We start from the raw sequence: 25,011 nt of genomic DNA on the forward strand, positions 1-25,011 counted from the left end.
TCATGCTCCTGCCTCAGCTCAGATTTCTTTTCTTTTCTTTTCTTTTCTTTTCTTTTCTTTTCTTTTCTTTTCTTTTCTTTTCTTTTCTTTTCTTTTCTCTTCTCTTCTCTTCTCTTCTCTTCTCTTCTCTTCTCTTCTCTTCTCTTCTCTTCTCTTCCTTTCCTTTCCTTTCCTTTCCTTTCTTTTCTTCTTTCTTTCTTTCTTTCTTTCTTTCTTTCTTTCTTTCTTTCTTTCTTTCTTTCTTTCTTTCTTTCTTTCTTTTTCTTTTTCGAGGCAAGGGTTTCTCTGTGTAGCCCTGGCTGTCCTGGAACTCAGAAATCCACCTGCCTCTGCCTCCCAAGTGCTAGGATTAAAGGTGTGTGCCACCACTGCCTAGCTTCGACTCAGCTTTCTATGCTTGTCCTAGAATCAAAGCTCAGCTCCTACTGTTCCTGCAGCAAATGCTCTTACCTAGTGAGCCATCTTCCCAGGTCACACGACTTCAAATATTGCCTTTAGGGCAGATTATGTCACACAGAGGTAGGTTGCTTGTGTAGATGAAGCAAGGCAATGGGAGTCATCCTTCAGACTGTCAAAGAAGAAACACAGCAAAACAGTGTGAGTTGTGCTACCCAAGTCTCGGCAACATTTAAACCTCGTTAGAAAGTGCAGGGGGAACCATGCTTGACCTTGTTCTGTCATTATTCAAGCACTGGGGGTTTTGGAAGCAGGATACCAGCATGTAAAGATGCCTGGGAGCCTGCTGGACCTTGGGAGGAGCCTTATAAGAGGGATACTTTTCTGATTGTAAGCATTTTATATTCAACTTGGAAAAAAAAAACCAATCTGAATTTAGAGCTTGTGAACAACATCTGCTTTGCTGTGGAGTCTGATATCTGGCTTTTTTCAAAAAGGCAGTGTCCCCACTGGAGTGTGAGTGTCTTCCTATGTTAAGTCCCCTGTTTGCAACATAAAACACGGCTCATGTTGTTCAGTTTCTCAGATTCAATATGGATAAGCCCTTGAGACATAGTTGCTTTCTGACTTTTCCAGGGTGGGTTGAAGGGGATACATAGTTACCAAGGGGCTGCATTTAGATTCCTTATAACATTATAACAAAATTATTTTGCAGTTGTAAGATAGATGTTCAATTTGAAGCAGGTGCAGGGATTTCAGATTTTTTCCCATTTGTTCTAATGAAAAATTAACACCATATATCAAAAAACATTACTTAAGTATGTGTTTGTATGTGTATGTGTTTATGTGTTCTTTTCTCTTTGGGTCATTATTTTGAACATAGATGCAGAAGGTGGAAGCATAATGAGAGGTTACCATGGTTAATTTTGTAAGTGAATGAAACTCTCAGGTTTCTGTGTAGATCCATACATTCACACATGTAAATCTGTATTTTTAGAGAAGAACGATTTTCTTTTCCTCCTATTCCAGAAATTGTCTCTTCATGAAAGCTTTGGACATTTGGTGTATTGAATGTTCTTGTTTCTCTAAGGATGGCCCAGGATGTTGAATACTTAGCTCTGGAAATGGATGCCTATGTTTAATTGAAAGTGTATATAGAAATATGTATGCCGAGTAGCAGCAGCGCCGGTCCCCTGTACAGGGGAGCTCCTTGTAGCCCATTGTCTTGGCCATCACCTGCTCTCCCCACAGCATCAGGACGAGTCCTGTGGATGCCCGTCCTCGGAGATCTTTCTCATCTCGCTTGGCTGTGGGAAATCGGGCTGAAGTGACTGAGTCCGCGATGGAGAAAACTTTAGATTTGGAGAGGAAAAAAAAAAAAGAGAAAAGGAACAGTTCAGTAAGCTCTTTATTGTTGGCTTAAGCTTTGAAACCACAGAAGAAAGTTTGAGAAACTACGCTGAGCAATGGGGAAAGCCGTGTGGCTATGCGCGATCCTGCAAGCAAAAGATCAAGAGGATTTGGCTTTGTAACGTTCTCATCCATGGCCGAGGTTCAAGCTGCCATGGCGGCAAGGCCTCATTCCATTGAAGGCAGGTAATAGTTGAGCCAAAACGTGCTGTAGCAAGAGAGGAGTCTGGAAAACCAGGAGCCCATGTGACTGCGAAGAAGCTGTTTGTTGGTGGAATTAAGGAAGATACTGAGGAACAGCACCTTAGAGATTACTTTGAAGAGTGTGGAAAAATTGATACTGTTGAAATCATTGCCGATAGGCAGTCTGGAAAGAAAAGAGACTTTGGCTTTGTTACTTTTGATGCCCATGATCCTGTGGATAAAATTATCTTGCAAAAATATCACACCATAAATGGTCACCATGCAGAAGTCAGAAAGGCATTGTCTAGACAAGAAATGCAGGAAGTCCAAAGTTCTAGGAGTGGAAGAGGAAGAAACTTTGGTTTGGGGGATTCTCGTGGTGGCAGTGGCAATTTTGGACCAGGCCAGGAAGCAACTTTAGGGGGGGATCTGATGGATACGGAAGTGGACATGGATTTGGGGATGGCTATAATGGGTATGGAGGAGGACTTGGAGGTGGCAGTTTTGGAGGTATCCCTGGTTATGAAGGAGGAAGAGGAGGATGTGGTGGAGGACCTGGATATGGCAACCAGGGTGGGGGCTAAGGAGGTGCTTATGACAACTATGGAGGAGGAAATTATGAAAGTGGAAGTTACAATGATTTTGGAAATTATAACCAGCAACCTTCTAACTATGGTCCACTGAAGAGTGGAAACTTTGGTGGTAGCAGGAAAATGAGAGGACCATATGGTGGAGGGAATTGTGGTCCTGGAGGAAATGAAGAAAGCAGGGGTATAGTAGAAGGAGCAGATATTAAGCTTCTTCCTACTTACCATGGGCTTCACTGTATAAATAGGAGAGGATGAGAGCCCAGAGGTACCAGGACAGCTTCAGGTTATTGAAATAGCAATGTTAAGGAAACTCTTATCTCAGTCATGCATAAATATGCAGTGATGTGGCAGAGGACACCAGAGCAGACGCAGAGAGCCAGTTTGTGAATGAATTGGATTATTTAATAATATTATCTTACAGTGAAGGAAGGATTGTAAAAAAAAAAAAAAGCCTTTGAGACAGTTTCTTAGCTTTTAAATTGTTGTTTCTTTCTAGCGGTCTTTGTAAGAGTGTAGAAGTTCCTTCTTTGATAATGTTAAATTTATCAATTTTAGGTGACATGTGAAACCTTTTTAAAGATTTTTCTCAAAAGTTTTGAAAAGCTATTAGCCAGGATCATGGTGTAATAAGACATAACACTTTTCCTTTAAAATTTAAGTGCATGTGGAGAGTTAAGAAGCTGTTGTACATTTATGATTTAATAAAATAATTCTAAAGGAAAAAAGAAATATCAGTGACATCTGGGCACTGTACACCTGGGACCCAAGGGATTGTGTAAGACAGAAGACTTGTAGTTTGAGTTCAGCTGAGTGTCAGGCCAGCTTTGGGTATATGATCACACCCTATCTAAAATTTAAATAAATAAATAAATAAAACAATTAAAATTTTGTGAAATAGAACAGAGCTTTGGCTCCAATAACAGAATTCAGTTCAACACCTGTGATGGTTTATATATGCTTGGCCCAGGGAGTCACACCTATTATTAGGAAGTGTGGCCTTGTTGAAGTAGGTGTGTCACTGTGGGCGTTATCACCCTTATCCTAGCTGCCTGGAAGCCAGTCTTCCACTAGCAGCCTTCAGATGAAGATGTTGAACTCTAGCTCCTCCTACATCAAGCCTGCCTGGATGTTGCCATGTTCCCATCTTGGTGATAATGGATTGAACCTCTGAACTTGTAAGCCAGCCCCAATTAAATGTTGTCCTTTGTAAAACTTGTCTTGGCCATGGTGTCTGTTCACTGCATTAAAACCCTAACTAAGGCAGGACCCTAAGAGCCTAAAATAGGACTACTGTTGTTATACCTTTTCTTTAGAATAACATATCACACATGGGCTAAGAGTGGAAACAGATTGACTGGTGTGGTTTTACAGTCAAGATGTGGCTAAAACTGATATAATCACCTTCTACTTCAGACAGAAGCCTAGAGGGGGAGATGGGGGAAATGTCTTATATGTCTACTTTTAAGAAGAAAAGCAAACATACATCCCAAAGAATCATCTGTTTGACATTTTACATAATTTAGACCATTTTCCAAAAATAAAAGCAAAAAGAAAAACCTTCCTTTTATCCAAAGAGAGAGAGAGAGAGAGAGAGAGAGAGAGAGAGAGAGAGAGAGAGGGAGGAGACAAGTGCTTCCTGTTAACCACTCCTCCCCTTGGTAAGTTCATGCAAATGGAAGTGCTTTCTGCCAGGGATGCTCAAAGGGCCTCCTCCAAGGACTTTCCAAGCAGAATTATTCATGGCGTCTCAGTGGGAAGGAGCTTTAGCACTGCCTATACTGTGTAAGAACACATATTTTAAATTGGACATAGTTTCTGAAATGTACAAAACTGGCATCACGGGATTCTATATTTCCTGCTTCTCAGTGACTTTTAAACAAGTTTGTGGCACATCGAGTCAGAGAGTCTGTCAGTGCCAGGGTGACTTAGTGGGCCTGCTATTTTTTTCTGCTGCATTTGTTGCTGTTAGAGAGAGTTCCCATAGCCACTATTCTGGTGTCAGTTTTTGGAGAATGTCAAAAAAGATTAATAAAACATTGATTTTTTTTTTTTTTTTAACCTTAAAAGTAAATCCATGAAGCCATCTGAGCAGGTGATTGTTTTCTTTTTAAAAGACAACATAGGCAATGGAAATCTAACTGTTCCCATTTGTCTTTCTTGTTTTATCTTTCTCCTCTCAGTTTCTCATTATATATTTCTGCTCATCACTTTGAATATCGATTTATGCTGACTTGAGTATGTGTCAAATGATGATTATATAACTAAGTAGAATTCAATTTGATTGAGCTATATTAGCACTAAGATCCCAGAATAACATTGCCATGTGTGAGATTCGAAGATTACAGATAGACCTTTCTGCTGTGTTTTTTTTTGTTTGTTGGTTTGTTTGTTTTTGTTTTTGTTTTTATCTTACTTTTGGAAAATGCTTTGTTTTGATATGTCTTGATGCGTATGAGTTTGTTGCTTCAGAATCCAAAATAGGCACTCGTATACTCTAGAGCTATAGATGGTCTGAGTGTTCTGTTCAGATGCCAAGAACTGAGCTCAGGTCCTCTTCAGGAACAGGGTACACTCTTAACCTTTGAGCTGGCCCCACAGCCCTAGCTTAACAGTTTTAAGCACTTGTTTAACATTAATTGGAAAGTGTGTGTTATCATCATGCGCTATCATGAACATTTAGAGTTTTTCTTTTTTTTTCTTTTTTCTTTTTTCTTTTTGTACTTCTGTGGATCCTCCTTTAATTTGGTAATGGTATTGCAGTTGCTGGAGCTTCACTTCATCTGAGTTATCTCAAAAGTGTATGGAACTAACTTTCTCTGTGACGTTTTTCATAATAGCCTTTACAACTTTCTAGAACCCAATGCAACTGTGGTGCGTGTGAAATCAGATACTTAACTCAGAATAATAATATTATTATTAATGAGTAAATATTAAGAGGGATTTACATCCATCAAATTTAAGCCTTATATTGATTTGGAACTTCTAAATAAAAATTAAACATCTCTCCCTGGCCTCTACAACCACATCCAGTTGAGTACTATCCAAGGAAATATGTTATGGTGGCCATTGGCTATTGATGGTGGTCTTAGTTCTGTAGAGGTGCTTTCAAGCTCTTATGCCTAGCTAATTCCCGAAGGTCTCCCAGGCATCAGTCTCACATCCATGGACCAGTTGTGGAAAACAAAGACTGACCTGTAGAAATAACTTATGCTTAGCCAGCATAATCACTTTGTAAGAAGTGTGACTCTTTATTTTGGCCAGGTCTTCTTGAGTTGTATACATAAGGCTGGCCTAGCTCAATGTTGTATGGCCTAAGGTCAGGTGTCTTTGGAACTGTGTTTCTGATGCAGGGTGAGAGGTGATGTCTAGTTGATATAGGAAAAGAATATGTATATCATACATCCTAATATGCTCTCCTAGAGGATACAGTGAAGACCTGTAAATATCCAGATAACTAGTTGACACATATAAGATAACAGTCCCCACAGATCCCATATGAATTATTTAATGAATGAAATAGAGAAAACCACAATGACTTATAGGCTCACACTCTGTATAGACTTTTAAAATAATCTTTCACTGAGGGAATCTCTTATGTGTTGGAGAAAAAGCTCAGTCTATAATGTTAAAGTCCCATGGGTTTAAAACTTAGTTGTTATTTAAAACATCCATCATGTCTAGTCCCATGTTATAGCCAAGGGCTTGATGAAACTGTAACCCTTCTTTGGAATATACAGTTTGGGAAACTCAAGGCTAGTGGATTAACCACTGTCTGTGATGTTAACAGGGATGTTCGTGTTATTTTAAATTGAAGTGAAACAAATGTACACACATGCACACACACACAAGCACACACACATGCACACGCACGCACGCGCGTGCGCGCACACACACACACACACACACACACACACACACATTTACACCAGACAGTGAACACCAGGTTGTTGTTACTTGAAGATAATAGGGTCTAGGATCTATAAATCAGAAGTCCTGCCTTCTTGTGATTATGTTCTCTGGAGTCATGGTGAATCGGAGTTCATTTGTCCCAGCTATTGCTCATGGTGGGAGGGAAAGGAAAACGAGTGGGTTCTGAAGGCTTTTGGCCCTGGCATGTCTTTCAACGTATCAGTATAGAACCTGGATTTCCTTGTGCTTCTCACTGGCTCCTGCCTTAAGTATTTGTTGTTGATTTGGTAAAGACATAGGAAGATTTTTCAGATCATGCTTGAGGCCAGACCATTTACAGAAGTGTAGAAAACATGTCAGGTGCTATACCTAGAAAGGGATATTGGTCACCAGTGTGAACATTGAAGTCAGGGTGCCCTATTGACCTATGGAAGGAACCAGTTTGTCAGCCACCCAAATGTTTCCCTTGCTGTATCCTCGACACTGTGGTTGAATTTGGGGTGACATGGGGATGGATTTTGAGCTTGCAAGTTAAGTTTTAGAGAACAGGCAGCCTCATGTGTGACATGCACGGACATTAAAGCTAATCTGATCGCTGTATATTTTAATTTTTATTGGTAGTTCAGTCATATCCAATGCCTTCCTGTATGCATGGCATCCTTAGTGTCTTCTCTCTCTATACCCAGTAACTGACGTTTAATTCGCCCAGACCCTTCTCTGTGATTCAATACAAAAATGAGTCTGGAAGTCAGGGCAGGCTGCTTTGACTTCCGTGTCAGGGGAAGTCGACATCAGCAGAGAATATCATGTAATGACAGGACCGGGTTGGCTTTTAGTTCCTTTACTTGCTCTTTAACGAAAGAGGTGAAACTACTCTCAAAAATACTGGTCTTTACCCTCATGGTCATATGAGTGTCGGATATCACTCTTTCAAGGAAGTCCATCGTTCTCTCTGGATAAGGTTTCCAGTCTATTTACTAAGTAATGAGGTGAGACCTTCTCGCTCTTACTTTTAACTTGTTTTAGATCAACATTGCAAAGATAGTATAGAACGTTTGCATATACCTCACCAGCTTTTACCACTGTAAACGTCTTACATTATTGAAGTGTGCCTCACAACTAAAGGAAGCCCTGACATTAATATGCATTATTAAATTAGCCTCAGAATTTATTTGGCTGCACCAGCATATCTTTCCCCCATTGTAGGAACAGATCCAGGATACAAAACCCCATCCAGGTGTCACTCCTCCTGAGGACCCTTCCCACTGCAATCGTCTCCATTCCTTGTTTAAATGACCTTAGCGTTGAGAAGCTGCTGTACAATGCCCCATGTTTGTGCTTGGCTGATGTCTTCCTGACAATACAGGTGGGAGTTCGGAAAGTGGAAGAACTCACTAAAGAATCCTTTCCATCATTTCCTGTCAGAGTCCACAGGTAGGCACTCTCTCACACCTGGCAGCCTAGGTGATGCCTACGGAAGTCTTAATTAAGGTGAGGTTTCATAGATTTCCCCGAAGTAAAGGTCTTTTCTCTTCCTACCCAACTCTGTGGGAAGAAATGTCTAAACCTGCCTTCGGCTCAGGGGGCAGATGGAATGAGGCCTTTGAAGCTCCTGCCAGGGCAGTGGTTCTCACCTTTGCGGGGTTGAAGGACCCTTTCACAGGGGTTGACCAAGACCATTGGGAAACACCGAGGTTTACATCGCGATTCATCGCAGGCTATCGTTATGAAGTAGCAACAAATTAATTTTAGAGTTGGGGTCAGCACAACCCGGGGGACTGTATTAAAGGGTCACAGCACTTGGAAGGTTGGAAGCTCCTGAGCTAGGGCAGAGATGATGTTCTACATACATTGTTAAGATGTTTCTAGAGGAAAGATTTGGCTAATATTACCTTGCTGCCCCTCTGTACCTTTAATCTGAGGGAGGGGTGACAGAGGTAGCCAGGTGCCTGGCTAAGGTAGCTACATTACTCAGTCTGGGACATCAGCCTCGGGTAGACTGCCTGGGCTCTCTCTGTATCTTTCACTATGCTGCGCCAGGAATTGGGTTTCAGGTCCAAAGCCTAGGCTTAAGAAGGCAGAAATTGGAGACAGAGAGGCACATGGCTCCCATTCCTTCCCTCTTCTACCCATCCTTTCTACCAAGTCTGGGCATGCTAGTCTCTCACTTGGCTTCCTCTTATGTATATCTTGATCTATCCCTTCCAATGATGGGTTGTTACAGCAAGCAATATGCTTTTCTCCTAGACATGCATAGGAATACTTTGCGTGTCTCTCCTTTGATGTTATCTATTTGGCATCATATGGGGTCTTAGGTATTTGATTTCATTTTTCACTCTGTATGGTTTTATGCTGTAGTTTAATATTTCGTTTTTGAATTACTGAGTATGGGCAGTAGCCGGAGCTCACAGTTGTTTCTATTTCAGTACGTGAGGTATGCTTGGGTTATTTCAAGTTCAGGCCTGTATGAAAGTATTGCTTTGAGTCTCTAAATATGTCTTTCTGTGGATATGTGCTGTGAGTTCATTTGAGTAAAGAGCTCTTCATGCGGTGAATGCTGGTCATGTGGAAAATTGTATTTAATATTTTGAGGGACTGCTAAATGTAAAAGAACCTGTGCTATGTGGATTTCTGTGGAAAAATTTATGTGTTTCATTTGCTCCACATTCACTGATGCCTGGTGTATTGGGCTTCTCTAGAGAAATCAATGTTAGAGAATGGATATCTTCATCTATCTATCTATCTATCTATCTATCTATCTATCTATCTATCTATCTATCTATCTATCTATGGGAATGAACTTGCTAGCCAAAAGACAAGCAAGCAGGTAGAGGTGGGGTGGGGATGGGGCAGAGGAAGAGACAAACAGAGACAGAAGCAGAGACAGATAGAAACAGAGATAGAGAAAGAAAGATAGAACACTTCCTTCTTCCTGCCATTTTTATAGGCTACCAGGAGGAGATATAACCCAAATTAAAGATGGATCTTTCTACCTCAGAAGACCCAGATTAAAGATGAACCTTCCCACCTACAATGATTTAATTAAGAAACATAATCCCCTACAGGTGGATCCAGCCATTTGGGTTTTAGTTAATTCCAGATATAGTCAAGTTGCCAACCAAAAATAGCCATCACACCTGGTGATGACTTCAGAATGATACACACTCTGGTATTGAGCATGGTGCTGACTCCTTGTTTCAAGTACTCTTATTCCTGTATGTACTGTCTATGCATCTAACCACTTCTGTGATATATACTGGCAAATATCTTCCCACAGTTGCTTTGTGATGCTTTATGATGTCTGTGATATATACTGGCAAATATCTTCCCACAGTTGCTCTGTGATGCTTTGTGATGTTTGTGATATATACTGGCAAATATCTTCTCACAGTTGCTTTGTGATGCTTTGTAATGTTTCGATTTTCAGATGTCTTTAAATATTTACATATTAATCTCTTCTTAGAGAGTATTTTTCCTAGTCAGTGGTTGGCCCTTTTTTTGTTTTAAAACAATATATTCTAAAGAAAATTCATTCTTACTTGATGAAATTAAGTGTATCTTTTTATCTCCTACAAGCAATACTGTTTTGTGTTTGTTTTTCTGGGGACAAATATCTATCTGCCTTACCTAATGTCATAAAACCTTTTCTGTTTTCTACCACTTGTTCATTTTTAGTGCCTACATTTAATATGTGATCTATACCGAGTTTGTTTTTAATGCTCTACGAGTAAGGGTCATTCATTGTCCTGTTGGACCTGTAGGTTTCCTTTGGCAAAAAACAAAAACAAAACAAAACAAACAACAACAACAACAACAAAAACAACAACAACAAAACCAACCCCCCAAAACCCCACAAGCTTTGTATGGTTCTTTATTAGTTGCATCAGTTTCTATGTCTTTGTGTGATTAAGGCATTGTTGTAATTATATCAGTTCTATAAAAATATCCTGAATAAGGTGATGCCTGTGCTGTAAAATTTTAGACCATAAAATTTTTTAGGCTTTGCTAGTTTGTTTGCCATGATGTTTACACTTTAGAAATAAGCTTGTTGTTTTATTTGGAGAAGACATGCTGTGAATGTCTTCATTGGGAAAATGTTCCATATATACAGCTCTGTGTCAACATACTGTGTCATTACTAGATTTTACACTTGCACTGGGATTGGCAGTTTGGATGATTTCTTCTTCGCTGCATTTACTATATGTTGGGGAAATTCCAGACCACAGGAAAGTGGGAAGTCATCTTACCATATAGCCAGACATCATTTTCATTGTGACTTTTTGTTCTATACTAACTGCTTTGTTTGTATAATGTGTGGCATTCAAATCCTGGTATCCATACATAAACAGTGATGTGATATTTCCCCTCAATGTTCAAGCTACATGGCATCAGAGTTTCAATCTCCCTTAAGGAAGACAAGCTATCCTCATGGTCTCATTTGCTTTTGCCATTTCCCTGAAGTTGCTATTATACTTTTAGCACATGGCACCCAATTGGTTAGGGAGGATGCCCATGAAGTATGTTTCTTTGCATCCTCCTTCATTAAGACTTTACTTCATTCAGACATTTGCTCTTGTCTCTACCTATTCTGTATCAAAACAAGGCTCTGTGCTCATGAATGGGGCAGTAAATACAAGAGTTATAACCTTTGTCCAATGATGCTACATTAGAAGTTTGAAATATGAAATTTGGCCACAAGACCTCCTGAAGGGTTGGTGTTCTCTGTTCACATAGCCTAGATTATTCAAGTATAAACCAGTTGGGGTAACATACATTAATGATCCCAGTACTGGGGAGGAGGCAGCTGCAGGAGGATTACAGCAGTTTTAAAGTCAGTCTGGGCAACATAGGATGTACTAGACCAACCAGAGCAATATAATGGGAGTCTGTTTCATAAAAAACCCAAAACCCAAACAGAAACTAAAATGGCAGAGAGGGAGAAAGAAAAGAAGATTCAGATAATGAATGTGGGAATAAACATATATTTTCTAACTCGCATTTGCCCCGAGAGACTATAATATCATGCTGGAATATAAGGTTCATCCTGGACAGACTTAATTGCTAAAAAAAAAAAAAAAAAAAAGAAAAAAAAAAGTTTGATTTTAAGGGCCAACACCAACGTGAAAGTCAAGATTATACAACAAATCTGATTTTTTTTCCTCCTGTAAACTATAAAAGCAAAGCCTACAAAACAGTTCAATGAGGTAGGAAGTGAGATGTTAAAAAACCAATCTAAAGAATATTTCATTGCTTTGTACAAATGCCATGCAGAGCTACTTGGTTATTGTGAACCAACTCAGAAGCAAAAGCAAGCCATGGGCAATTGATGTGATGAATTAGCACGAACTATTTCAAATAGGGTGAGTTATTTGGATTCCTGTTGAAATCTTTCCCTGAGTCCAATCACTGATCTCTTTCTTCCTGACTATGTGCTTTCCTTTACAAGTATAATTTACACACACCCGTAGTACTCTGAGTGATCTTTGTCTGTATCACGGCAACATTAAAGCCATCACCCAGTTCATTTTAGATTCAAAGTGAGAAAATGTATTCTTGAAGCTGGCTTGAACAATTGTTGATTGTATTTGAAAACATGACATTTTGGGAGACCTTTATCCATCAGCTGTTCGATTGAGAAAGTGGGGATTAGATAGGACCAGCTTATTGGATGCTTCACATACTTCTACCTATGACCTCAAGTGAGAAAGGAAAGCCATGAAAAGCTGGACTGTTCTTGTAGATAAATATCTAAAAATAGTTGGATATGGACTCCACTTTGAAGTGTTTCCAGAACTATAACTCAAACCTAGCGCATTCCATAGTGATCTAATTAGTTAATTCAATATCCTTCTCAGCATGCACTTATTAAGTCTCTATTATTGCATTGGTTACTAAGCAATAAGCTTAATAAAATGAGTGTTCATGTCGGATCTATATAGTAGTATGTTATCAAGTAAAAAAACCAACTAAACATACAACAGTGTAACAAATCAAAACTTTAATTATTGTGTCTGAGATATTTGCTATCTGGTTGGGATGGGACTAATGTTGAATGTTATCTGTTTTAGTCATTCTTCAATGTGGCTAGATGAAAGTATTATCTTCTCAGAGGTGGGATGGGTGAGTGAGGGGGTGGGAGTTATAAAGGCATCACCTTGTGATCGTTCGGGAATTTCCAACTTTAAAACACAAGTTAAATAATGCAGAGCACGTGTAAACTATTCTTCCAGTCTCTTCAGTTATAAGAAACCTTAATGGTATCCATCTTTGTCTATAATATTTTTTCAGTATTATAAATAATGTCATTTACAGATAAATGATATAGTGAAAAACCAGGTAAAAGATTAGAAAATAGTATGTGGAGGAGGAGGGTTTTTGTTGTTGTTGTTGTTGTTTTGTTTTGTTTTGTTTGTTTTTGGTATGGCTAAGAGTGAAATGGGAGGAGCTACCCTAAGCCCAAAGAAGGCAGCTATGTGGATACCTGGAGAAAATGATGTTTTAGAATTTGAATTAGCTGGAATGTAAACTTATAAAACTGTGTACAAAAATGAAGACCTTTTTTGGCTTGCCTACATGAGTTCATCTTGTGGTGTTTAAAATCAGGTCCTGTATATTTATTTGTCTGCTTAGTATCAGTTACGGTGAAAATTTTCTGCTACCTGTTTGAATAAATACTTGGGTTACCTTATTTACAACTGTAATTGTAGTTACCATCCGTAACAGAAAGCAGGAATTCTTTCTCGTACCCAACTATAACTCAAAGCTCATTGATAAACAGTTGCTCATTCCTCCTTCACCACATAATAAGAGTAGAGTATTTGGAAGGCAGATTTGAGAGGGTTTGATAATGTGTTTGTAGTCTATTATGAAATGAGGAAAATAATTAAAACATAACAAGATGAAGCATTCCTTCCAGTGATATAAAGATGTAATATTTAATTAAGTAAACCACAGTTACTTATTGATAATTATATTAAATTCAGAACTATGCTGGAATAAAGCAAAAAGAAATGGGGTTGCATTCCCAAACTCTGTTTCTCCATATTACCAAAATTGGATAAGCTCAACTGGAAATTTAAAAAGCCTGCTTTCTGCCAAATATACATTCTTCAGAACTTACTATAATCATACTGTCCTTTCTTCTTCCTTAAGTCTATTTGTAGAAAATAGTGTTCCAGAATATGAATTGGATCTAAGGAGGTATTTTTCAGTAATTAATATGCCACTCTTTTCTACTTAGTGGGTCAATGTTCCTCGTTCCAAAATGGTGTGACCTGTGCAGTAATATTCCTGATCTCCCAATTTTCCATCAGTCTTAATACCCCCTGCAGCCATATTTCTTATTTACTTATGGGAATGCCAAAGTGAAACGTGCTTGCAGACATGGCACCTATTGATGTCAGACATTGCTCTTGTTCTCCTTTTTATCCTCAGCCCCATATGAAGGCAATGTTTAGCAGATGTGGTATGACCGTCAGTCCACCAAATGGGGAAGAACTCTGAGGCATGAACTCCTGAATCACTGGAGTGATTTAGTAATTTCCCAAACCTCATGAATTTCAAGGAGGTAACAACTGTGCCCATTATGCAAGAACTGTGGTAAAACATAAATGGCAGTACAGATAAATTAAAAAAAAATTATGATACATGTCCATTATTCTTGTTTTACATAAAAATGAGATTTATGAATTTGAGAACAGTACCCCAAATCTTTCTTCCTGCTGGGAGACCTTCCTGTTGGTAGAGGAAATGAACATTGGAGGCCACCACTCATCGAAAATACATCGAGTCATGAGGATTGGCTTGGAGTGAATCATGGGGCACTGTTTTCTTTTCTGCCAAAAGACAGCCAATATTAAAATGAAAACTAATATTCTCCAAGAAGCTCACTTTGTTTAGTTTGAGATTTTTTTGAAGCTATATTTAAACTCTTCATTTCAAGAATGTTCCCCACTCATTTACAAGTAAAGCACTTCTAAAACACCGGGCAGGTGTTTTAAGGATCGACTGAATAATGAGAGGTCAGTATTCCACATCCCTATCCTCTCATGAAGGCATTGCTTGGGCTGCACAGGCTTGCAATCTTTTCTACTAGAGAAGTGAATAAAGAGGATGACAGGTTTCCTCGCCATTGGACTCTGAATCTAAGTGTTTAAGTGCTGCTTTTGAGGTAGTAAATGCTCATCCAAGTAGAATGTTGCTATATCTGTGTCATACTCCTCCTAGTAAAACAAATCAAAGAACAAAAATGAATGAATATTTTTAAAATTCTTCTTATGCTATACTCAACATTGCATAATATTTATTACTCATTGGCTTAACAACTAAATGAATTAGAATGTGTTTAAGATTAGTCATTGAGTGTATGGAGGGCATAATTTCATATGTGATAATGGGAGATGCTACATAGCTGCTAACATGACTAACTCTGTATGTATACAAATAGCCATATTATCTCTAACATATAATAATTGCTTATGTAACTTATTGATAGATTGAATATACTCATACATTTTATGTCTACATTATGTTGTCATTTGAAAAATTCGATGTTGAATAGAGAACATATACTAATCAATTATATGATTGAAACATATTGATATGAAGTTTCTGGCTTTGACTATATGAAATTTAAACCTAGTCTAGACTTTTAGGGAAAAGTCTTTTTAATATAAACTTTGAAATTCATGTTGAAAAGCTATGCCTACACAGAAGCGTTCACAGAAATTAAACCACCAACATTGACAATTTTCAAGACACAGAAACAAAGATAGATAAATACACAGAAATATACTTATACAATAGAACTTCATTCGGTGCTAACAATAGGAATTATCAGGTCTCTAAAAGTCATGTTAAACACTGACAAATGCATTGATAAGTGAAGCAACCTACAATTCCATCTGTCAGAGAATGTAGAGAAGACTGGAGACTCTAAGAAGGGACCATGCATATCAGAGGTAATGTGTAGGTATAGAAAAGGGACAAGCACGCAAGTACAGGGGACATTTCAGGTCAACCAAGAAACTTTGAACATTTACTGATGAGTAGATGTCACCTTAAGTCTGTCCAGATCTGGGTGTTGTGTCATGCCATGATTTAACCTAAGGCAGTTGAGCCCTACGTGAGAACAGGTGCCCCTGCAGGCTCACACAGAATATGCTGACCATCGGAACTGTGCATGTGGGTTGCAGGGGGTAGATGTGGGGATCACTGCACTTTTGCTTGTATTTGATATAAATTTAAATTTGTCTTAAAATTAAAAATGGACACATGAATGACTATCAAAATATGGTGGTCAAAATGGCATAATAAGTACTTTTAAAAAAGTGGTAAAGTGAATTTAACATCATGTGGACTGCTGCCCAAAGCCTAGCTAAAAACAGATCATTTATTAAATGAAATGAGGTAAATGCTTGGGAAAAACAAGTCTGTTTCATACAAACCTCATCAGAAAAGCCTTATTAATAAATAAGCTACTCAAATATTTTATAAACAGGAAAATTAAGCAAGTATTAGGAGAGGAAACCTAAATGCTATCCAAGTGTCATGGTTGTTTCTGTAATGGATGTGGTCATTAAGGTTTTGGATTTTTCTGAGTATAGCATAAACACAAAACAACTGAATAAAGTAAATAAGAATTTGAGGAAATGAAAAATCTCTCCAGGGATAATCACAGCAATATGGCAAATCAGCATCCAAAACACATCTCTGCAAATTATATATTAAAGCGATCCAAAATATTGCAGGGAAACATAAAAATAACTTCACAAAGACAATCGAGTTCATAGCATTCTTTTTAAGGGGTGAAAAAAAAAAACCCCAGAGAAACTGAACATTCAAATATGAGAACAACAGAAAAGCCAGAAGGAATAGATCAGTGGATAAAAATGTAGATTCCCAAAGCCATGGAAAGAGAGCAATCCTAAAAGCCATGAAAAGAAAGCATCTTGATTTGAAAATTTCAGGTCTGAATTTGTCATTATAAAACACATGAGCCATTAGTACATATGCTGAGTGCATGCATAAACAAATGCTGATTTAGGAAAAAAAATCTGGAAAATCTAGACAGGAGTGATTTTAAAGTTATTTGAATGTTCGGATTTCAAGTTCCATCTCGTCCTGAACATGTGTTTCATGGCCCAGGTGGGCTTAAGCGGTGGTTCTGCACATATTGGTGTTGGTGGCTATGTTCCCCAGTTCAGCTGCTTCTCCATATCATTCATTATCTGATCCTATGGGTGTGTCCGTCATCCTCTCTGGGTTTCACTCCTCCTCCAGGTCTAGGAGGCTGATGTCCTGGGCTCAGGCTGGTCTACCTGTCCTTGTGTCTGTGCTTCCTCTGCCTCCAAAACTGAGGCACAGCTGGAACCCCATCCCTCATTAGTACTTTGGAGAATGAGCAACTATAAAATTAGAGCTGTCAATTGTGATGCACTCAGACCCCCACGGAAGGCAGTAAATAACTGCGCTCCTACGAGACTGGAGAGGAAGAGAGAGATCGGAAGACTGGCAGGACAGATGAGAAAATATCTCCTAAAGTATAGACAAGGAAGAATTCAATAGCCAGAGGCAGGGAAGTGCTCACCTGGGTAAAAGAATGTTCTCCTTGGGAATCTTGGGAAAGACGTCAGGCTGTTATAAATAGATGTGCTCTACTTTAGGCTACGCACTGGAGAATGATTGCTTATAGTGTGAGGGGCTAGAAAGAAGTAAGAAAAGAAAGACTGGAGACTAGGAGTATGGAACCCGACACTTTTGTCTGTGTCCTGGTCTACTCAATCCTCCTCAGATTTTCCATTCACCTTTAGATGCCTGGTTTTTTGGAGAGGGATTTCTACATCAGATGCTTTTCTTACTGTTGAATTTTATTTCGATTCTCTTGGTTTTCAATTATTTATAAATTGGTTGATTGATTGAGACAGGGTCTTATACTCGTTCATACTTGCCTGGAGTCCATCTTGTAACTTCAAATCATGGCAATTCTCCTGTCTCAGCCACCTGAGTTCAAGGCTAACTAACATTAGGCACCACTCCTGATTCTCCTATTAGTTCTCTAGCCGCACCAGAACTTACCTGTGTAATATTCTCTTTAATAACATCAAATCTGCTTTCTCCTCCTGTATATTAGGAGATGCACTTTGAAAAAATTTTTTGAGAACTGAATCAACAGGTATAGATAACTAACTAGTGTCTTGTTGGAGATTGGTTCTGATGCTTTGACTCAATCGGGAATCTACATGTTCAAATGCTAAAGGTCCTTGTCCCCAATTGGTTTTTGATTGATCAATAAAGATGCCAGCGCCCAGTGGTTGGGCAAAGGGAGACAGGGTGAGACCCTTAGAGTTTCAAGGGCTAGGACTCAGAGGGGGAGGAAATGGGGGTTTACCATGATGCAGTGGGAGACAGAAGAGATTTATTGCTGCAGAGGGAAGATTATCTGAAATGTAGGATGAAAGGGAAAGTGACCCTGAATGGGCTGCCTAGAAGCTGCTTGGGCAGCAAAGACCAATAGGCCTCATAGGAGGTAACAGGGCTGCAAGGTTCAACGTAGATTTAGAAGGTGCTGAGCCAGGAGTACCGGAGGGAAAAGTATGCTAGCTGCAGGAGGATTAGAACTGCCTGGCCTTTGAGTAGTCAAGGCATTTCAAAAATAAGGTTTTTTTTTTTTTTTTTTTTTTTTTTTTTTTTTTTTTTTTTTTTTTGTGTGTGTGTGTGTGTGTGTGTGTGTGTGTGTGTGTGTGTGTTTCATTCACGGATCCAAAGAGTTCCTGGGCAGGCGTCTAGAAGCTCTTGACCCACCAGGAGCACAAAGCAGAGTAGCCAAAACCTCACTGCTACAGTGTCTCATATGTATATATTTAGTTTAACCGATAGTTGTCCTTGTCCTGTGGCTGTAGCACGTGATGATTTTCAACCTCGAAGGAGATTCTAAGTTCCTCAAGGAACCATACCACCTTTATATACGCATGAACATAGTAATTAGGATGCGACAGACATTAAACCATCTATTGTTTTTTCATTAGTGATGATTAGTCTGCCTCTAGTCTAACCTGAATCCCACATTTAATATGTGATTCTTTTAAATTCGATTTTATCCATCTTTTCCATATATCTAATTGTGCATTAGCCTGTATCCACATCCAAGTCCAGTCTGCTCACAGCATGGCAGAAGTCAATTACTGGTAAGGGAATGAACCAGTAGGAATAAAGCTCATTGGGATGAGTTAGCTGATTGGAAATAACACACCATCCCCCTTAAAAGACTGTTGTGCCAGGAGGCTTTTGTGGGGACATTTTCTATAGTATGTGGGTGATCAAACACGGTTGGTGCCAACACTAAAGGGGATTTTTCCAATCAATGGCGGAACTTGACTTGGTCATGGAATGTTGTTCAGCTCTAGACTGCTTGATTACTGGTTGCCTTGCCCACAATGCAGCTTCTTATGAGTTACACATGAATAAGCTAGTAGGTGTAGCTGTGATAGGTAAGCTTTTTCCCCGATGATCAAACTCAACAGTGCCAATTTTGAACACCTCACTTGGATTTTTGGAAGACTGGAAAACGCATGAAGGTAAAGGGGAGGACTTTGAGATCTGAACTTAATGCAAGGCTTCCAAATGACACTGCCATTTGAGAACTTTAATATCATTTCCATTAAAGATTAATAGGGTAAAGCTCCCCTTTAGTCCCCACAGCACCCTTAAAAGCTGGGGAACACAGAAGGTACATGATGGAATTTTAAAATGAATTTCATCAAGTGACACAGATAGTAAACGTGATGATAAGATCTTCACTTCCTTATTTTTCTCCCAGGGAAGTGTGAGGCAGCTGATTGGGCAGTCTCAGAATTTCCTTATGGCATATCGCTCTAGTATTCAAATATCTAGAACATGGACTTTTTCACTCGCACTTAACAAAATGTGTTCTGCCCAGTTGTTCTGTGTATAAAGAAATGAATGCCAAAAGAGAATCATCTCTTCATGTTTTACAGTCCACATCTAAGAATGTTATCGTCACCCCAGGTCAACACTTGAAGCAATGTGGTACCTTATAGTAAACTGGCGGCTTGGGAACTCAAAGGCTACCAGAGTTTGTGTCTGATGTATGGGGAAAACACAACTGTTACTATTCCTAGCTTTAATTCTTTTTTTTTTTTTTTTTTACAAAGCTTGTTTCTGACTAAGGTACAAGGCAGCATTGCCTGGGAAGCTTTCAGATTAAATAGTGATCAGGGCAGGGAGGAACACTGGTAGGTTTTCAAAAGCTGCCTTTGGTGGGGGAAGGTTGGGTCTGATAATAGTGGGTTCCTAACCATGGCATGGCATGGCATGGCAGTACTAGATCACCCAAATCAATGAAATCTAAACCAGAACCCAAAGCAGGTGAGCCAAGGGCACCTCTGCAGGCTCTGAAGGTGATCAGGATGAAGCCGGGGTGAAGCCACCAGGATATATCAGAACCCGCCTCTCGTGACCCCATAAAATGCACCTGTCTGTCAGGCAAACCCTGCATGACCCACTTAATCGACAAAGGCCATGGCAAATGTGCTCAAAGTCAATTCCGAGAAGAATCTTTGCCAGCACAGTGCTTGGAACTCAGGGCTGCAAGGAATGTTCTCTTCGGCTCACCAGCCTTTCTGACCACACTTGCATCGATGACTGTGTGCCTATCAATTTACAGCGCACAAGTCTGAGTGTGGATGGTGAGTGTGCATACATTTATCTGTTTCTATTCACGTGCCCTGTTGGCATCAGAGCCTACAGCCTCCAAATCCAGTGATGACATCACGCATAGGTAACAAGGACACCCCCTCAGTCTGTTGCCATGGCAACTGCCATACATTCCCACCGTTCACCTGCCTGTGCAAAATGGTTCATGTGATTACATCATGACCCAAATAAAAGGCAGAGCCCCCGACCTTCAGTCCCTCCTCCTTTTCCTCTTCCTCCTCTCCCATCCTTCATTCTCTTCTCTTACACACCGCTTCTCCCCCAATAAACCTGTGGAGCTGTGCTGGCCTGGCATGATCTGTCCAGATACAGGCCGCCATTCTAACACAGCACACAGAGAGACAGCTCTGTTCATGTTCCTCTGTGACAAAAAGAACCTGTGAGATGGCACAGGATTAAAGTAACTGGGCTGTATGGCTTTCTGGGTATGGATCAGAGGATTGGAGCAACGTACACTCATGTTCAGGTATACCACAGGGTTCACCGTTACGCTGATAAATATCCACAGAAACAGACCCTTCAGCATTTCTCACTTCTTAACAGCAAACGATGCTTGAAAAGGTTATGGAGAACAGCATATTAATTTAAGTGCCAACATGAACTGTGAAACAAATGACAAGATTAGGGCTTCAAAACAAAACATTAAAATAAATACTTAAGCGCACAGCATTGCCTTGGGGATATGCAGTTCCAGAAACAAAACAAAGCAAAAAACAAATCTGAATTATCAATATTCTCACCTCGGTTATTAGGACAGCTCTCTAGCTTGGGAATGACCACTCAAAGCCTTGGAGGTGACTGACTGCCTTCCTCATTGTCTCGCTGTATGTGCTGTGAGCACTGAACTCCCTGGCTGACCCAGGCTTACTCCTGCCATCTGTCTTCACCCACTCTGAGCTCTCAACCTTTCTGATTCATTTTCTCAACGTTTTCCCAACTGCTCTCACCTAGACTGGCATTTACATTTTTATTAAATTGCAAAATAACAATAAAAATGTAAACAGCTCCTTAGAGGAAAAAAAATGCTTAATCATGACAGTATTGTGTGAGAATGATTCACCCTTGGAGGTTCTCCTCCTGTGCTGAATGTGTGCATTTATAAATGTACACTTGTTTTGTAATTATCACAGGGCTATAAGGAGTGTTTCATACTTGAAGCGATTGACAGCCTTCCTCTTGTTACTTTCTTTAAGAATTGAAAGCACAAACTCCTTCTGCTAAGAAGGAGTGGGGGAACAAAACACCCATGGAAGGAGTTACAGAGACAAAGTGTGGAGTAGAGACTGAAGAAATGACCATCTAGACACTAACTCAACTAGGGATCCATGCCATTTACCATCACCAAACCCAGACACTGTTGTAGATGCCAACAAGTGCTTGTTGACAGGAGCCTGATATAGCTCTCTCCTGAAAGTCTCTTCCAGTGCCTCACAAATACAGAGATGGATGATCATAGCCATCCACTGGACTGAGCATAGGATCCCCAATGAAGGAGCTAGAGAAAGGACCCAAGGAGCTGAAGGGGTTTGCAGCCCCATAGGAGGAACAACAATATGAACTAGCCATTATCCCCAGAACTCACAGGAACTAAACCACCAACCAAAGAGCACACATGGTGGGACCCATGGCTCCAGCTACATATGTAGCAGAGGATGGCCTAGCTGGTCATCAGTGGGAAGAGAGGCCCTTTGTCCTATGAAGGCTCTATGCCCTAGTGTGGGGGAATGCCAGGGCCAAGAAGCAGAAGTGGGTAGGTTGGTGAGCAGGGGGAGATGGGAGGGGTAGGGAATTGTGTATTTCAGAGGTGAAACCAGGAAAGAGGATAACATTTGAAATGTAAATAAAGAAAATATCCAATAAAAAATTACAAATTTCAAAAAAAAAAAGGAGTGGATGGAGTCACTTCACATTTTTATTCTCATCTTCTCATCTTTCATTGGACATATTTTTTTACACAGTAAAAACTTTTCTGTACACATAACAAATAATAGCACTCTCTGTTCTCTCTGTTTTTCTTCCATAGAATTTTAAATAATCCTTAGTGTTTCACATACAACACAGGGAACAATGTTGATTAATCAAAATATTGTAATATTGTTAATTGATCCTCTTCCTAGTAGGTAATAAGTTCTGCCCAGGTCTCAGTACTTCCTTTCTAAGTTCATAGTACACATCCCTACCAAGTAAAAATCCCACAGGAGGGAATACATTACAGGGGCTCTCACCAGCTTAATATTTCTTGTTCTAATATATGAAGTTCAAATCTGAGGGACTTGTTTGAGTCACACGACTCTAGAAAATTATGATATAAATTATTATCCTGTTTGCTGCTACATGTCTAAGCCTTGTGTTGTAGCAGTAACCTGAACCTCTCCAGTTTAATTTACCCACTGACTGACTGGTCCTTGATGGCTTGTGGGCAAGTGGCATGTGTACTGTCTACTTTCTGCCTCACATCAGTACACACACACATTCATACCTCCCCTGGAATGTCAGAATGAAGGGACCTATGACCAAATTCCCTGCCTTGCAAACAAACGTGTGGAAGCAAATACATCTTTATCAGATGTGATTCTAGAAATGGCCTTCGCATGCTCTACATTCTTTGCATTTTTGAAGTAGACAAACTTAGCAGTGTAATATATTAGTCAAACTAGAAGACCTCAGGTAAAGAAGGGTACAGCCTTAAATAAGTGGACTTGCATTGGAATTGAATAGCTACATTTTGTGACCAAGATCATTTTCCACAACAATTTAACCCCTCAGTGTTATGAACTGGCGTTGGTTAGACTGTTTTAGACTTAGTGCTTAGCATCCTGAAACAGTGATAGTAATTGCCATAATGTCTAATTACTGTATCATGAGTGAGGAATACAGACCCCCTTTGCCCTACTCAGAAGATAATCTAAAATCAAAAATTCATATACTCCTGCTACTTTTGAACCGTTAATTCCTCAAGCCTGCCATGATGCTTTGAGGCTTTACTTGCCCCAGGCATGTGTATAATAACTCATGAGGAGCAATGAAGGGCCAGTGATTGATTACAGTACTTGGATTTCAGATACCTTGTAGGACGTTTGAGTTTTAATAGTTTTGGGTTATAAGTAACTCTAAGCATTGGCATATAGAAGAAACTGACTCATAAAGTAGTTGCTTCCTTAAGATGCTAACACCAAGTCGGGCATGGTGGCGCATGCCTTTAATCGCAGCACTCGGGAGGCAGAGGCAGGCGGATTTTTGAGTTCGACGTCAGCCTGGTCTATAAAGTGAGCTCCAGGACAGCCAGAGCTATACAGAGAAACCCTGTCTTGAAAACAAAAACAAAAACAAAAACAAAAACAAAAACAAAAACAGAAACAAAAAAAACCCAAAAAAACAACAGCAAAAAAGATGCTAACACCAATAGAATATAGTTTAAGTTATTAAGAACACTACACTTGCCAGGAAGTGGTGGCTCATATCTTTAATCCCAGCACTCAGGAGGCAGAGGCAGGTGGATTTCTGAGTTCAAGGCTAGCCTGGTCTACACAGTGAGTTCCAGGTCGGCCAAGGCTACACAGGGAAACCCTGTCTTGAAAAAAAATATGTAAAAGAAAGAATTCACTCACTCATCAATTGATAAGTGTTCTAACATTTAATAGTCAGAAACGCCTGTCACTTTCCTAATCCATGCTTCTTAGCTTAACCTTGGAAGCCATGCCTATTTCATGACCTTACTAATAAGAATTGTTAATCAGTTTAGTGTTGTTGAATCATTGCATATGGCCATCAGTTAGTGACCGTGGTGACAGGTTTCTGTAGTGAGACACCAACTGATTCCTTAGAAGAAGGTGGCATCGATGTAGTCTCTAGGCTGAAAATATATGATTTTCATAATACTTTGGCACTAGTATGCTTTATTTTATGTGTATATTTGAAAAGAAAAACATTGAAATAAGTATCAGAATCAATTGAAAATTATCACCTGGTTGTATCATCATATCAGCTAAAAATGTTTTATGATGGTCTACAGTGGAATACTGTATAGTTAGACACTGAAACCTCCAATTTTTATTTAGAGAATTTTAAGACTCAAGCATATAGCAATTTTAATAGTCTATGTTTTCAAACAGCCCCGTCATACAGTTAAGAAAAAATAAAATACATGATACTTAAGATCATACCCAATGATAATGTACAATATTTCCTATAAGATATTCCAAATCAAATAAATTGAAACATAATCAAAATTTCTGTGTATTAACATATTTTAATTATTAAAATATATACAGGAATATTTTAAAACAGGTTTGCATAGAACCATTAAAACAAACGACACTATAAAAGTAATGGTTTGAACAGTCCTAAGTGTAACACAGCAAACAAATGAAAGTAGAATAGAATAGAATAGAATAGATCAAGGCCACCAACAGATTGGGAAAGGATTTTTACCAACCCTAAATCAAATAGGGGACTTATAGCCAATATATACAAAGAGCTCAGGAAGCTGGACTCCAGAAATTCAAATAACCCCATTAAAAATGGGGTACAGATATGAACTAGCCAGTACCCCCTGAGCTCGTGTCTCTAGCTTTATATGTAGCAGAAGATGGTCTAATTGGTCATCATTGGGAAGAAAGGCCCCTTGGTCTTGCAAACTTTATTTGACCTAGCACAGGGGAAGGCCAGGGCCAAGAAGTGGGAGTGGGTGGGTAGGGGAGCAGGGGTTGGGGGAAGGTATGGGGAACTTTCTGGATAACATTTGAAATGTAAATAAAGAAAATATCAAATAAAAAAATGGGGTACAGAG

General features: G+C 39.4%; 1 protein-coding gene and 1 pseudogene across 1 annotated transcript in view; both read left to right on the forward strand.

Annotated features, from left to right (window-relative positions):
* The window catches only part of LOC110326071, a 39,401-nt pseudogene extending 36,533 nt beyond the window's left edge, over positions 1 to 2,868 (forward strand).
* Pcdh15 (protocadherin related 15) overlaps positions 1 to 25,011 on the forward strand; it is a 1,443,732-nt gene that overhangs the window by 87,511 nt on the left and 1,331,210 nt on the right. The gene's annotated exons all lie outside the window — the stretch shown is intronic.

This window comes from Mus pahari, chromosome 9 (genome assembly GCF_900095145.1).
Source record: "Mus pahari chromosome 9, PAHARI_EIJ_v1.1, whole genome shotgun sequence".
Lineage (NCBI taxonomy): Eukaryota > Metazoa > Chordata > Mammalia > Rodentia > Muridae > Mus > Mus pahari.